The sequence below is a fragment of the Monopterus albus genome, unplaced genomic scaffold (assembly GCF_001952655.1).
Source record: "Monopterus albus unplaced genomic scaffold, M_albus_1.0 scaffold3.1, whole genome shotgun sequence".
Classification (NCBI taxonomy): Eukaryota; Metazoa; Chordata; class Actinopteri; order Synbranchiformes; family Synbranchidae; genus Monopterus; species Monopterus albus.
Genome location: NW_018127883.1, coordinates 6687962 through 6702779, shown reverse-complemented (window position 1 = coordinate 6702779; position 14818 = coordinate 6687962).

Genomic DNA, 14818 nt, shown 5'->3' with positions numbered 1-14818 from the left:
CTACAAGTTTAAAACATAATTTTACTTTTGAAATCAGGAACAGTTTTTAATTTGTTGTAAGCTGAATGGTTATGATGCAGAGCACCATACACTCAAGCATAGCGTGTGTTCTTTGTCAGAGGTTTGAGTCTGACAGCAAACCTTTGTTGCAGGTCTCCCCCATTTCCTGTCCACCTCTCCTCAACTCACTTTAATAAATAAATCAAGGCAAAAATTTTATTATGAAAATAAAATGATTGAATGTTGTGTGAACAGAACAAAAATACCAGTGATAACTCATTCTGTGGTCAAAGTCCTTGCGTCACTGTGCTCTCTCCTGCATGCAGGCCATATGTGTTTTGTTGGATGTCCTCTGTATTCAACTATCATAGCCCCCAGCCAGCCTGGACAAGGATGTTTACTTATTTGCAATAGCACAAAAAAAAATGTGTAACATCTTTAACATTGTCCCAGTGGTCAGCAGTGATTGTCAGCTGCCCAAAGTGATATTACACAGAGAGGATGTTTAGCTTTGTGGTTACTGTTATTCTAATATGGAGAAAATAGTCTAGCAGGGTATAGAGTAAAAAATGTTGTAGAAGAGGGTAGAAAAGAGCAAGGCATGGAGTAGAGTATGTTACAGCTGAAGTATTAGACTAGAGTAAAGAGGTGTGAGGTGGAGTCAGGTTGAGTTAAGCCAAGAAGAGTTATTTAGAATCAAGTAGAGTAGCTGAGCTGAGCTGAGCCAGGTCAAGCTGAGCCAATCTGAGACAAATGAAGTCAAGCAGAATAAAGAAGAAATTATTACAATACAGTAATACACATTGATTATCATAGTGTAAGGAGTAAATAGAGCGGTAGAGCATCTTTATCATTGACAGAGGTCAGTCTATGCCTCAGACATCAGTGAAAACAAAGAACACACTGATGACAGATGAGGTGAGGTAAGTTTATTTATGTAGCACATTTCATACACAAAGGCAATTCAAAGTGCTTAACACAATCCACAGAAATAGATAAAGTATTAAAATGCATGTATAGATAAAACATTAGAATGCAAATTAGATTAAACAACAGAAACATTAAATGCGAATTAAAAGCAACAATTACATGACAGCACAAAGTAGCAACATACAAGTGTAGCTAGTACTTTTAGGATATACTGAGCACCCATTTACTTCAGTCTTCCCAAGACTAGCCCCTGAGTCCTTCAACACTAGAGGCAGGCTAACTTTATTTCAATCAGCAAAACAGTCCAGAAACACTTTTAGAATAGTTGTGGCAGACTGTAGATTCTCACTGTTCTCAGTATACTTTGCACCCCTCATTTAATTTCTTCTGCGTCACGCAACATGATGGATAGCGAATGAGCAGTTACCATCTGGGTGTCAGGCTGCTTAGCTGGTGCCTGTGGTGTGTGAGTCTGTTAGGGGGTGTCAGGCCATGTGTCCCCTCTGGGGGACACACAGAGGTCCTGATGGGTCTTGTAGCCTGTGACCATGATGCCTGTTCCACTGACCCAGAGCACCACCCCTCACCCCAAACAAGACGCATGCATCCAAACACACATATACACAATAGCAGGTCAATGGCCACTTGCTCAATCCATTAACACTTTGTTAGCTTTTATATGAGCTTACAATGTTATGAAAAGCACATGTTCAAGGGTTGCAATCCAATGAAAAAGCTGGCGCCCACATTCATACTCAGGGTCTGGTATCAGTTAGTGAACAGTGAATGGCTCAAAATTAGCCAGTCTGCTCACAATACCAGGCTCAACAGAGACAAATATTATTGCTTAATTCATAGCCTAAACTGGAGGTTTTCCAATTTCCTGTAAAACCAAGTTAAAATATAATCTTCCCTACCTGCACATACACCCCAACGTCAAACACAGGACACCTTAATCACTAACATCTTAACCTGGATGGGAGGAAAAATTAAGTCCATTCCCTATCGCAAGCAATGAGGCAAGAAGCCCCAAAACACACCACAGACCTCCCATCTTAAACAAAGGCACACTACAGCAATTAAGACACAGAACAGATGATGCATCTTCAGTTAGTCAGGACATCAGACTGTATTTAACTTGAAAACCCCACTTTCTCCACCAGAATTACAGTAAGAGCACAGTTTGAATCTGCATGCTGTCTCTATTTTTACTAATTTACAAATGGTCAGACTGTACAATGTAATGCAGCAGAAATCAGTTTGTATAGTTTGACAAAAGAAATTACAAAAAAAACCCCTGCAAAATTCAGTAACAGTGCCAACAGCACCCTGCACCACTCCATGAGACATATGAAGTAAACAATATGTACATAACCACAAGTGCATACATGCAGTAAGTGCATACATACAGAGCTGTAATTTGGTTTTTGAGAATGTAAGAGCAAGATGGGGCCCATCTGCCCCTGGTATCTGGGCTCAGTGTTTTGGGGAGGGACATAGGCAGACTGTTTGGACTCTGAATAGACTGGTGGCTGAGCTAAGAGAACTGTGTGCACATGGCCTCCATGGCTAATCTGCTAATGTATTCCAGAGGTCAGTAGGGTTTCGCACCAAATCAATGAAGGGATTTACACAGCTTTCCCCTGGAATGTGCTCCATCCGCACTCTGCTTTGGGGAAAACATCCACCTCTGCTTTGCCAGCCTGTCCTATTCTTCCATGGCATTTAACCACACAAAAGGAAGAGCACATGTGAAAAAAGAGATGTGCAGTGAAGCACTCTTATATCCATCTCATCTCTTTTACATAAGCAACACAGAAAGTCAGCAGTGTTTCTTCAGTCACTGAGAAGTTTTAAAACTCGACAAAACTGACAAAACAAATAAAAGTGCTTTCATTTCTATATTCACCATGCACACCAAATACCCGTTTGGTATTTAAGAGTTCACTGACACAGGGATGTCTGAGCAGTGATGTAAGATATGACTGAGCCTTTACTACTAGGGCAAAAGGTGAAAAGTCAGCAGGGAGGAAAGAAATAACAAATGCTTAAGAGCAGCAAGGGCCTACATGTGGATCAACAGTTTTTAAACTATATCCTCTCTAATCCAAACTGACTATAAAAAGGCCTCAGTACCTTGAAGTTAGGAGAAGAAGCAGGACTTAGATATGTTAGTTTGAAACCCCAGACCAGTTGGCATCAGGATCTACTCCCTACTCTACCTGTTCTTATAAAATATAGTAAGGTACTAAATCTTAAATGCTTATCTCAAAGGTTAACTGAAATTAGATCTCCAGCAATATGGGGAGTTATGTTGTCCAATCTGCTAAACCTGCTAAAATACTCTTGATAAAGCTTTTTCCCCCTGAATGTGCATTAAGGTACTGGTCTTACAATGTAGTAAATCTAAATGTATATACAGATTAGCAATGATTAAAGCATACCATAAAATACTATGGAGATAGTAGTAAGGAGGGAAATGGCTCACTCTACAGCCTAGCACTCTCAATTTCTCATATAAGATAATGGGAGATATTTCCAACTCCTTATCTGTAGTGTGTCTGTGTGTGTGTTTATGCCAGTGTGTGACTGGGGTCTTGTGTGCGAAGGAATGTGCCAGGGTTATGCTGCGCTTGACTCCTCCTCTCATCTCCGTCTCTGGCTGTTGGACCAGGTTTGGCCATAAATTAGTTGGCTTCGGCAGAGGAGGACAACAAAACCCAGACATCCAGTTGCAGAATACAGAGCCCCTCGCCCTAAATCCAGACAACCAAGGCTTGGGCTAAACCAACACACACACATATACAGAGAGGGCGCACCAGGGCAGTTTTCAGTGCCCTTAAACCAGTAACAAAGGTCACAGGTCAGCTTCATATAAATGTGTTCCCCTCCATATGCTTTGAAAGGGAAACTGATGTTTTGCCCCATAGAGATGTATATTATTCTTTCTTTCTGTCTCAGGATGAGATATGTTTTGTCTAGCTCCCACATGGAAGCCTGATAAAAGAGGAGTTTTATGTAAATAATGGATTTAGAGTATATAGTAGATCTTTGGAGAGATGAACTATAAACATACTGTAGATATGAAGTAAGATTTTTACAGATCTGTTAATCTGACAAGCACAGGCCCCACACTTGACACTCTGCATTAAATGCAACACCATCATTTCGCTTAAATCATACAGGCAGCATCATATGAAACGCTTCAAAATGCTTGATAAGAGCTCTCTTGACAAAACTCCCCCTCCCTCTTGGTAATGTTTGCCATTGCTCTTTATCATCGAGCTGATCTGTCTGCGACTGCTGGCTTCACTGCTGCAATGCTACATGAGCTGTTTACCAATACTGTACTTAACTGAGGGGTAGGCTACAGGGAGAGAAATGACAAAAGGCAGTTTCCAGGGGATCAAAATCAATTCACACAGCACAAAGGTGAACTGATGGTCTCAAGAAAAGACCATCTGAACATGTAGTAGAAGATTTATTTGTGTCTAATTTTAACAACAGCTTGGCATTTTCTGAAATGTATGTATTTGCTTTTTTGCTGAAGGTTAAACGAGAAGATTATTACACCCATCGTGTGTATGGTAAACATCAAGACAACACTGGGTGGTTAGGTTAACTGAGTGGAAACTGGGAACCAGCTAAAATCCTATTTATTGTCGAGATGTGTTGTTCCTCCTGCCTAACTCTCAGAAAGACAGCAAATAAGCATATGTTGAAGTATTGTCTTCAGCTGTTAAGTTGTTCAGTATAGGAATTTCTATATTTTAGAGGTTAAAATGAAGGTTCACTGAATCTCTAACCCAAACCATCAAGTTCACCCATAATTCCCCCTTGGTCATCTTCCCCCATCAGTATGACTCACCCCACCCTGCCTCCTTTTCCAGGCCCCATCCTCCTCATTGACATGATCTCTCCATTCAGCTGTCAAAGCACGTCCTCCGCACAAAATGATGGGGGGTCAGCGGTTTGATAAACCCATAAAAGGCTCCCATGTTAGCCTATGAAGGCCCCGGATGGCCTCTGTCACCCGTTCCCACAGCCTGCTGGTCTCTCAGCCTCTCTGACTGACAAGCCCTGTCACTCCACACCCTGACGCTCACATCCACTCTGACTACATCTTACCCCCAGAAACCTCGCACATTAATATGACTGACAAAAGCTTCAGCTTCATGATCATGCCACTTGTCAGTCCACCAATGCGGGAGGAGGGAAATAGAGAGTGTGGGCACAGTGCCCAGTGACTCCATCTCATCCAGTCATCAACTGGGTCTCTTTCTCTTCTTTCCTCTGGCCCCCCAGAGTTGTTGAAAAGGAAAAATGCACCATATTAAATCTGCCCACAAGGGATGGTGGATGGGGTGAAAAGGTTGACACTGATGCCAGCCCCCTAGCACAATGACACAGACGCTCCTGGAGGGAGGCTAGGAGTACAGCCCTATGTCAGGCTAACATCACAGAATATCTGGTATTTGGCTACTGAGCATCAGGCTTTGATGTGTTTCAATACTTTTCACTTCCTATTAACCAAAACAAGTTGAATAAGGAGGTGATTTTATTTTTAATGGCCCAAGGGAGAGATGGAAGATCAAACCAGGGAGTTGCCTACCTCTCACCATTAGACTGAGGGCCAGGGGGTGGGTATCCCAGCCAGCAGAGACCGGTCCTGTCTCCAGATACACATCAGTGTGATGGAAAGTCACCTTGGCTGGCCAGGAACTCTGCTCGCCCTGTCTGAAGATGGCTACTTTAAGGAAGTGGAGAATTAAGAGGATACAGAGACAAGAAGATGAGATAATCTGAAGGGGCTGCCTTGGACACAAACACGCTGTACACACAGATTAATGCAGTGGGAAAAATGGCAATAAAAATGTATTTTGGAAGAACCACATGAGTATCATCAGTAATGAAGAATATATTTCCTGCAGATGAAAGCAAGTTTCAGCATCAGGTTTGTGATGGTAATTTCCAGAGCAGCAGTAACCTGGTTCCAGTGTGGTAACCAGGGATAATACAGGTCATGCACAACTGCCTCTATCTTTTTCTGTCCTTGTCTGTCTGTATCTCAATCCATCTGCCTGTCTCTCCCCTGGCCGCAATTACTGTTATCATTAAGAGATTCATACCAAAAATTCATTCTCCAACCTTTACCCCAGCCCGGCGCTCCCCTCCCCTCTCCTAATGTCTAGCTGCTATATCCTGTGTGGTGAAGCTGGCACCGAGCTTTGAGAGTTTTCCAGCGCAGACTTTTTTGATTGAAGTGGTAAAGTTTCTTCAGTTCTCCACATGTGTGGGATCTTCTTCTCTGCTATGTTTACTGAACAGTAAAACCTGGAGGCCACAGACCGACAAGGGCGGACTCTGAGGCTCCTCATTCCCACCAGAAAGGAACCCATTTTATGAAGAATAATACTAATAACATGACCAGAACCCAAAACACTTCCTTTCCTGCAGCGTTGCAGATCAGGTTTTTGTTATATTATTCTTCATATTACAGTATTGGCTGCAATAGTGCCTTGTAAACAATAACCCAAAATTATCTAGTGCTTTTTCTAAAAGGTGCGCTTAAGAATCTTTCACAGTCCAGGCTCACGCCAACAATTTACTCTGACACCTGGCTGAAATAGTCCCTCTGTACAGCATGCTGGAGTCCTTCAGGGGCTGCTAAGTGAACTACAATTGCCTCATGAAGTAAAATAGCCTCAGGTGAACAGATGATGGAGGGAGCAAACGTGAGGAGACAAGCTTAAAGACAATGAAAAAAGATGAGAAATATAAAATAGGCAGAAAGAAGTATAGCATGTAGAGGGTGAGGGAATTTAAGTGAAAGAGGTGAAGAGAGGAAGAGGGGAGAAAAGACAAGCCTGCTTTTCTTTTCCCTAGCTCTGGATTCCTGGGTAATGACTGGGCTATAATGCTGCTGAGCCTCAATTCGCCAAATGAAACAAGAGGCCCAGCCAACCCCGTGATGTTAATTTCGCTTCATTTTTCATCTTTTTCCTTTTTTTTCCTTTGTGACATAAAAGTCATACATAGCCAATCTGCATTTCATTTGTATGGCAGCGTACTGTTTTCTTCCCTTTTTCTCTGTTTCTTCTTGCACATTCAGCAAAGTTCTCTGGCTAAAGCAGGGATTTGTGGCTTGCTAACTAGTGGAGGGGTTCTTTTCTGAGAAAGCCCTTTCTGAGAAACAACTTTCTTCACAGTGGCCTGATATGCTGACCTAGGCAAGGTTCTGTTGAATCACTGCTGAAGAAAATTTTGTTCCTTGCTATCTTAGCAGTAACCTAGAGTTGAACATGGTAAACATGGGGAACATTGGTAAAATAATGCTTTTAAAGAAGAGTAGATTAATATCTCTATTCAATACAATGTATTTAATCTGGAGAATGGTCAGTGTATCCCCAGTCATGCATCAGCCAAGTCAGCAATAAACCTGCAGAGAACACTTGAAGCCTACACACTCACACCCATCCAACAACCCCAGTGGTGTGGAACAGTTTGTGTTCTGTGAGCCTGATCAGCTCTGTGAGCCACTGATGGGCCCCTGTCCAGTGGCCACAGTGGCTGGATGAGAGCAGGCCAGACTGCATGCCATGGGGGATTCTGGGATCAGTGAATCCCTCCTTCATTCTCCGTATGGCTCGGAGGCTCCAAGTTATAAAGTGAGCATGATTTCTGGCCACAGTCCTTATTTGGTTCGATTTACAGGCGCCTTGTAGCGACCGCAGAGTCAAAACCCAGACATGGATTCTCTCTGCATACACTGCCCAAGCTAAACACATCAACCAAAAATATTAAATACATTTGTGGTTTATATTAATGTATTGGCTGTTACCTCAGCTCACAGCATTGACCTTTTAAATAGTTTTGTATCATTCTCCAGCGGGTTGTTGTAGGTGCAGTCAGATTCACAGAATTATTTACTGCATTTATTTTGTAGAATCTTACAATAAAAATAAAATCTACTCACACTGGGGTCATATTTCTTTTACTGTGCATTTACATACAGTTTGGCAGCTATGAATATGCCTCCACTTACACCACATAATATCACAAAGATAGTCATGAAACCACACAAAATATGCTGCTACACTAAAATCGTTTCCAGGCACCACTAGAGAAATGCATTGTGTTCCACTACCCCATCAGTCCCCATTTCCTTGGACATCCACACATGGCAGCTCCACCAGCAGCCGCACCCTCTCTCGCTGTTGTCCCAAGTCAGGCAGTTTAATCACCTGTGCCCACTTTATGCCAGAAATAAAAATATTTGTTCAGCTGCTTTAAGCGTTTCTGCAAATGGCTTAAGGGTCTCACGGGCTGTTGGGCAACTGGAGCTCAGGTGGTCTAAACACATTTCACTTCTGTGATCTGATTTCTACACATGCATCTGAAGGGTAGCAGAATCTGATTGAGGGTTCCTCCTGGCCCCATGGCATGCAGTGTCTCCCCCTCTGAACCCCTAGTTCCCCAGTTCACAGCCGTTATCAGTCCTGCATGGACGTCCAACTGCAACAGTTGAGCTGAGACAAGGAGCATGAAACATTTCTGACATTTCTAGAATGTGTGGCTAATTAGGAATGGCTGCTCATGTATGGAGGATTTTCTAACTGGGAGAAAGGAGGTGAAACTGTACAGCTGTATTTCGCTTTGGGGATAGAAAAAAAGTCCTGCACATAATGCTGATGATTTATACACTCACCTGCCACTTTATTAGGTACACCTGTACAATTGTATGCACTTCAATGCAACACTTCTGCTTTAGCACTTGTGTTTATGAAGCTCAAAATGTTTCAGTTTGGATTACATTATACATACATTATATTCAGATATATGTTCCTAATATTCTGACACTCTCATGTATGTAACTGGAAAGGACCAAATATAGAGACACCTCTGATCAATCAAAAACGTTCAGTTTTGCTTCTGACTTCTCTCACTCTACTGACGCTGTGCAGACTGCATAGGCCATAAGCACCAGTATTTTAATCATCTTAATTACAGAAATATTTTTCTGTTCCCCTCCGAGGACCAGCTCCGCCTCAAACCCTGCAGGTTGGTGTGATGATACCAAGCACTCCCCTCCACAACAAGAGCAGCAGCAACATTCAACAGGTGAAGATTTAGAGCTCTGCAAATATTGACTGTGCTGGCTTTCATGGGCCAGGAATGGGAGGGACAAATGTATCGGAGGGGCTTTGGGTTGGTTATGAGTCTCACCGCCACTTGTTGTAAACTTCTTTAAAATATATTTCCCACATCCAAAAACACGTAGAGGGGACAGGAGATAGGGAGAGGGGCATTTTCATAGTAGAGCCAAATGAGATTGAGGCTATGGGAACAGCCAGGAGAGAGAAAGCTAAATAAGATTTAGACTTCCCAGACGCGACAGCGCATATATTGAGAAATGGCTCACCTCCCACCACAGCTGTACTCTATTCACAGTGACACATTAGTATTCTAATGCCAGTGGGAATATGTATAGCTGCCCCAAGGTTAAAGAGATGCACAGGCTTGTGCCAGAGGAGCAGGAAAAAAGACAATGAAGGAGGGTGAAGGCGTGGTAAACAGAAGAGAGACATTTGTTCCGTTAAGACCTGTAGGGGAGATAGGGGAGAGAGAGGGGAGAAGCTCCAAGACTTAAAGGGGACTTTATATGATGGCAACATTTACTTCCCTGCAGTCACTGTCTCTGTCTCCATACTTACAGTACACATCAGCACCTTAAGACCACAGAGGCACTCTTCTCATGCATGTCACCACTGGTTCTACTTGATACTCAGACAGTGAACTAATAATGATGAATTGCCACACTGATTTTGTTTTGCAAAATGTGCTTTTTGATATAGTTTAAACTTCATGTACTTGGATCCATTACTTAAGTAAAAGCACCAATACCCCAATTTAAAAATACTCCTTTAGAAGTGAAGCTACTGAATTAAAATTTTACTGTTGTAGAAAAATAATATCACCAAAAAGTATCAAAAATAAAAGCTGCAGATAATGTACCTTTGTTGTTGAGATATTATTACAGTATACTTGATCCAGAGTCACTGAATAATCAACCAGTCTCTAACCTTCCATTCTCTTCAGAAGTACTAGAAAGAGCTTTCAGCCCACCAATCTAGCAGTAATCTTTCTATTACACTGAAACCACTAAACTGGAGAATGATCTTCTGCTTAATATGGATTCAGCTTCTCTTAGTCTAACACTGACTTTTATTATCATAGATCATGCTATACTCCTAAGTGTTATTTATCTGGAGGAACACAGTATGTTTACTATGCACTAATGCTTTCTAATGTGAAATATGGAGTACCCCAGGGCTCCATTCTTGGCTCTTTGCTTGGCTTTCTCTATATTTCATCTGTTTGCCAAATTATACACAGCCATGTAAATATCAGCCACTACCATGCTGATAATTCTCAGCAGTATGTGCCTGTAGAAGCAAAGGGTTCTTCTCAAATTATTACACTAGAGGCCTGTTTGTCGGCTGTGAAAAGCTGGATGTTACATAATTTCCTGCTCCTAAATTCAGATAAAACGAAAATACTTGTCACTGGTCCAACCTGACACAGACCCCAGTATAATCAGCTGACAGTCTGACAGCCAAGAATCTCTGTTACATTTGACCCCATGTTTATCAAGACTGCTTTTTTGTACCTATGTAATTTGGACTTTTCTGTTAGCGATGGACAATATACAAGTACAGTTCATTATTTCCTCAAAACTCTAATTAGTATAAAGTAGCAGAAAATGAAAATACTCAAGCAAAGTACTTCAGAATTCCATTTCAAAAACAATGTATATATTAGAGCTTTAGACTGAACAGAAAACACCCGATTTACTGTTTGTGGACCCTCTCCAGCCATGTAGTGGCAAATAAATGTGTAAACTTCAGACATTGATCAATTTGAAGTAAGCAACCACTGGTATAAATCAAATCTATTACTAATAGTTCACCTTCTTTTCTCGTTGAAGTACCTTTTATATCTTTATAAGCCGTACTTCACTTTGACAGTGGTATCACACGTGATGAATTAAAACTATTTTGCCAATAAATCAACTGAGCTCAGACCACTGAGTCTTGACCACATGCCTGCTTCAGTCCGATGCAGAATGCCTATACATGCACACAAAAACCCGATGCTTCTGAATATTTATATGTCCAAGAGGGAGTTGGATCAACTTGAAGCCCCGAGTCAAAATGCATTTTCTATGGTCCCCTAATAACTCAGACTAATAACTTTAGCATTGTCTCTGGAGCAAAATGCCCCCCTCCCCACCACCATCATCCTGTATCCTAGCGAGGGGGCTAGGGAGAGGTCTGGTGACAGTGTGTTGAATTTGGATGACAGGCCCAAGGGGGAGTGGACACCCACCCACCCCCCATCCCTTAGATAATCCGCAGGATAAAGGAGCTGCATTTAGGGTGTGATACGCTTAATCCTGGGGGGCCTTGTTCACAAAAGATCCCAGCTTTTCCTCTGGCCTGGGAGCTTCCGCTGGTCCGGGGGGGGGGCTGGCGTGGGTGCCAGTATAAACATGCTCCAATAATACATGTCCGCATTACAATGGAACAAACAACAGACATATAGACAAACACACAGACATGCAATGGTGGACAGAAGAGTGAGCATGGGAGACTCAAAAAAAACTTTGTAAATTCACACTGTCTTTATGGAGAGCCAATCCAAATAAGCACAGAAGGGCCAGCAAGTGTATACACACACCATACTGTGAGCAGAGGCGGTGATTACATTCTGCCTAAAGTTCAATGATACAAATCTTGCATGTACCATAGAAAGATAAGCTCAGTGAAGGATAGAAATAGAGAGAGATCAAACAGCTCACTGCCTACAGAGAGTTTCATATTTATAAACAGATGACAAAGTCATGTAATAGTCCCTTCAGATGCTACACGGAGTCATGGTTTACCCTTACAGTATACACAGTAGATGTGATCAGAGGATGCTGGTGGATGACGCATAAGCTCCCACTTTATCCCCTGGCAGCATTTGTGTTCCTACCACTGGGGAAAATGAATATTCAAAAAAGATATAATCTGCAAAATTGTTCTTTTCCTAAATTATATTTTCTAAAACATATTTTTTTTAACCACAAAAGCAGATAATATACACTAAGGCAGCATTAGAGACCAAATAAAGGATATTATTCCATATTTCTCTGATTTCACATGCAACTTTGGATTACATGTTTGGAAAAATGGGAAACCTCAGCCTGATTTTCTGACTTACTTTTCCTTCCCACAGCATTTCAATCTGACACATCCTCTTTCCACTGTGGGCTCTCCTGGCACTGAAAATGCTACTGCAGACAGCAGCACATAGACTTAATAAGAAAGGTTTTGTTACTGAACGGAATGAGGCAAGTGATTTGCTACAGAGGTTAATAGTTTTTGAGGGACTGGATCTTTGTACAAGCACAAAATAGCAAAGAATATATCGATATTGGCAAGTGTTAGATATATTTTGGACGGGAAAGCACTACGCATTTTGTATTCTTCATTGATTTTACCATACTTAGAGTATGGCATTGAAAACTGGGGAAATACATACAAAAAAGAGCGATAAGAATTGTGCATAAGATGGGGTGTAGGGATCACACCAATGGAGCTTTCATACACTCTAAATTGTTAAATTTTTTTTTTAAGTGTAGACATAAAAAATAGTACTAGAATTGATGAGTTTAAACATAAATATAAAGGTATGTGTCAATCAAGATATATGCAAGAACAGGTTTAATGATTAATTAGATGGAACATTGTGGGTGTGGTGTATGAATGTTAACACTCTGTAATAATTCTTTAGTATATTACTTGTGTGGTGTAGAAGATAAGTATTTAAGAATGTAATTATGTAAGAATGTTAACACTCTGTTATAATTTTTTAGTATATTACTTGTGTGGTGTAGAACAAAATTATCTATGTAGAGATACTGCTTGCAAACCAGTGATGGTAAGATGATGTCATGGGGTAGGACTAGATAAGTCTGACTTCTTCCTACTCCATTCAAGCATGTACTAGGTATAAGCAAATTGATATTGGATTAGCATTTGTTGGATATGTATGTGTAAAATTATGTGTGTTGATATATCAACTGTCTTTACATGCTTGAAAGAATAAATCAATCAAATCAAATCAAATCAATGAAGGTATTTTAAAAAACTAATATTTGCTTGAGCCTAAACTGACATTTAAATTGCTGTCACTGCTTACATAACAAAAGACACTTCAACATACAAATCATTAACATTTTGAGGACATTTTAACATATTTACAGTGTGAAAGTTTTGGTATAAAGGAGTACATCTTACTCCCTTCTCAGCTTTTAGAAAGTTTTTTATTTTCCAGTGTGACAACCTCCACCCATTTCGCAAGAAACAAAGTGTAAAATAACCCAGAAAGAGTATTTAAACCTCTTCTGTGACTCAGGTCTGACATGAAGATGAATCCTTCACCCCAGGCCCTTTAATTCTCTGAATCCTGACCTTTGGCTGGATGTTTTTTCAGCAACAGTGCATACATAGTCAGCACAGACCTCATACTTAATAAGAATTATGAGCAGTGATACAATTCTTTATCTGACTAACGTCCAAACCCTGCCAAGCTGTGTCTTGCAGCATTGGGGACTCATTGTGAAACAACCGACTGGTCCAGACCACTTATTTATAAAGAAAGAGCTCCACCACAGCACTGGCACATGTGTTGTCCACCAAGACTAACTACTCGTGACAGTGCCAGGAGTGTGTGTGTGCACATTAAGCTCAGGGGAAAGCATGCCTAATGTGGGAGAGAAACCATGAATTCAACATGGTCACAAGCTAGCATCAGTGTTCCCTTTTGGGGGAATAACCTGTCAATCCATTCTAATTCCTGAAGACACAGGCTCCTCTTATATACAGGTTGAGTTTATACTAGAGAGACTGACTCTCTCAAATGTTTTCTCAGGATCAGGTGCAGACAGGCAGGCTGGCTGAATGTGTGACAGGATAGGCTGCTCAAATACAAGTGTAGTCCAAGGTCAAGGTGACACTTACCACCCTGTAACTCTAACCACCAACTACTTTGTCCAGCAACTAAAAGAAAAAACACCCTGAGGAGCAGCGCGTTTATCCACTTGGCTACAAAAAAACCAGTGTGAGCAGGCTCAGATCTGTGTACCTGAAGGCTTATAGGTGCAGATCACAGCAGAAAAAGTGGCAGTAGAACCATCATAAATGACATGTTTAACGTCCCTTTCAAACTTCAGGCCATTGTTGTCACTTGTTTGAGAGTGTGGTACTGATCGAACATCACATCCAGACAAACTACTGTCACCATTCATGGGATTTTTTTTGTATTATGTGGACACCTAGCATGAATTTCTACTATTATCAAACATTTTCTTGACTGATTTTCCAAATTTACTACATCATGATATACTGTCATCGCAATAAAATAACCCCGTGAAAGTGTACTATATGCTGTATATCACCTACTCCTAACAGTCCACTGTAACAATGGATGGTAAGACAAAAGTCAACTTTTGATAGTAAAGAAAATGGTTAACAAAGGTTAATGTTTACATTCAGTGTTACTCATCAAGTAAGTTGGTATGCATAAGGTTTAACAAACACAAATGCATTTCCTTCCTCAAGTTTGAAACTTGCATTTTTACAGTCATGTTTACTAGCTTGCCATCTTCTTCTTCACTGCTTTTGTTAGCACATTAGCTTGTTTTGTGACACATTATTACCACCCTTAATCACAGCAACTACGTGAAACCATTTGATGCAATATGTTTCACATTAACCATACGTTGTTGAGAGCAAACAGAATGTACTGCACTTTAAAACATTGCTCCATAGCTATGATAGTG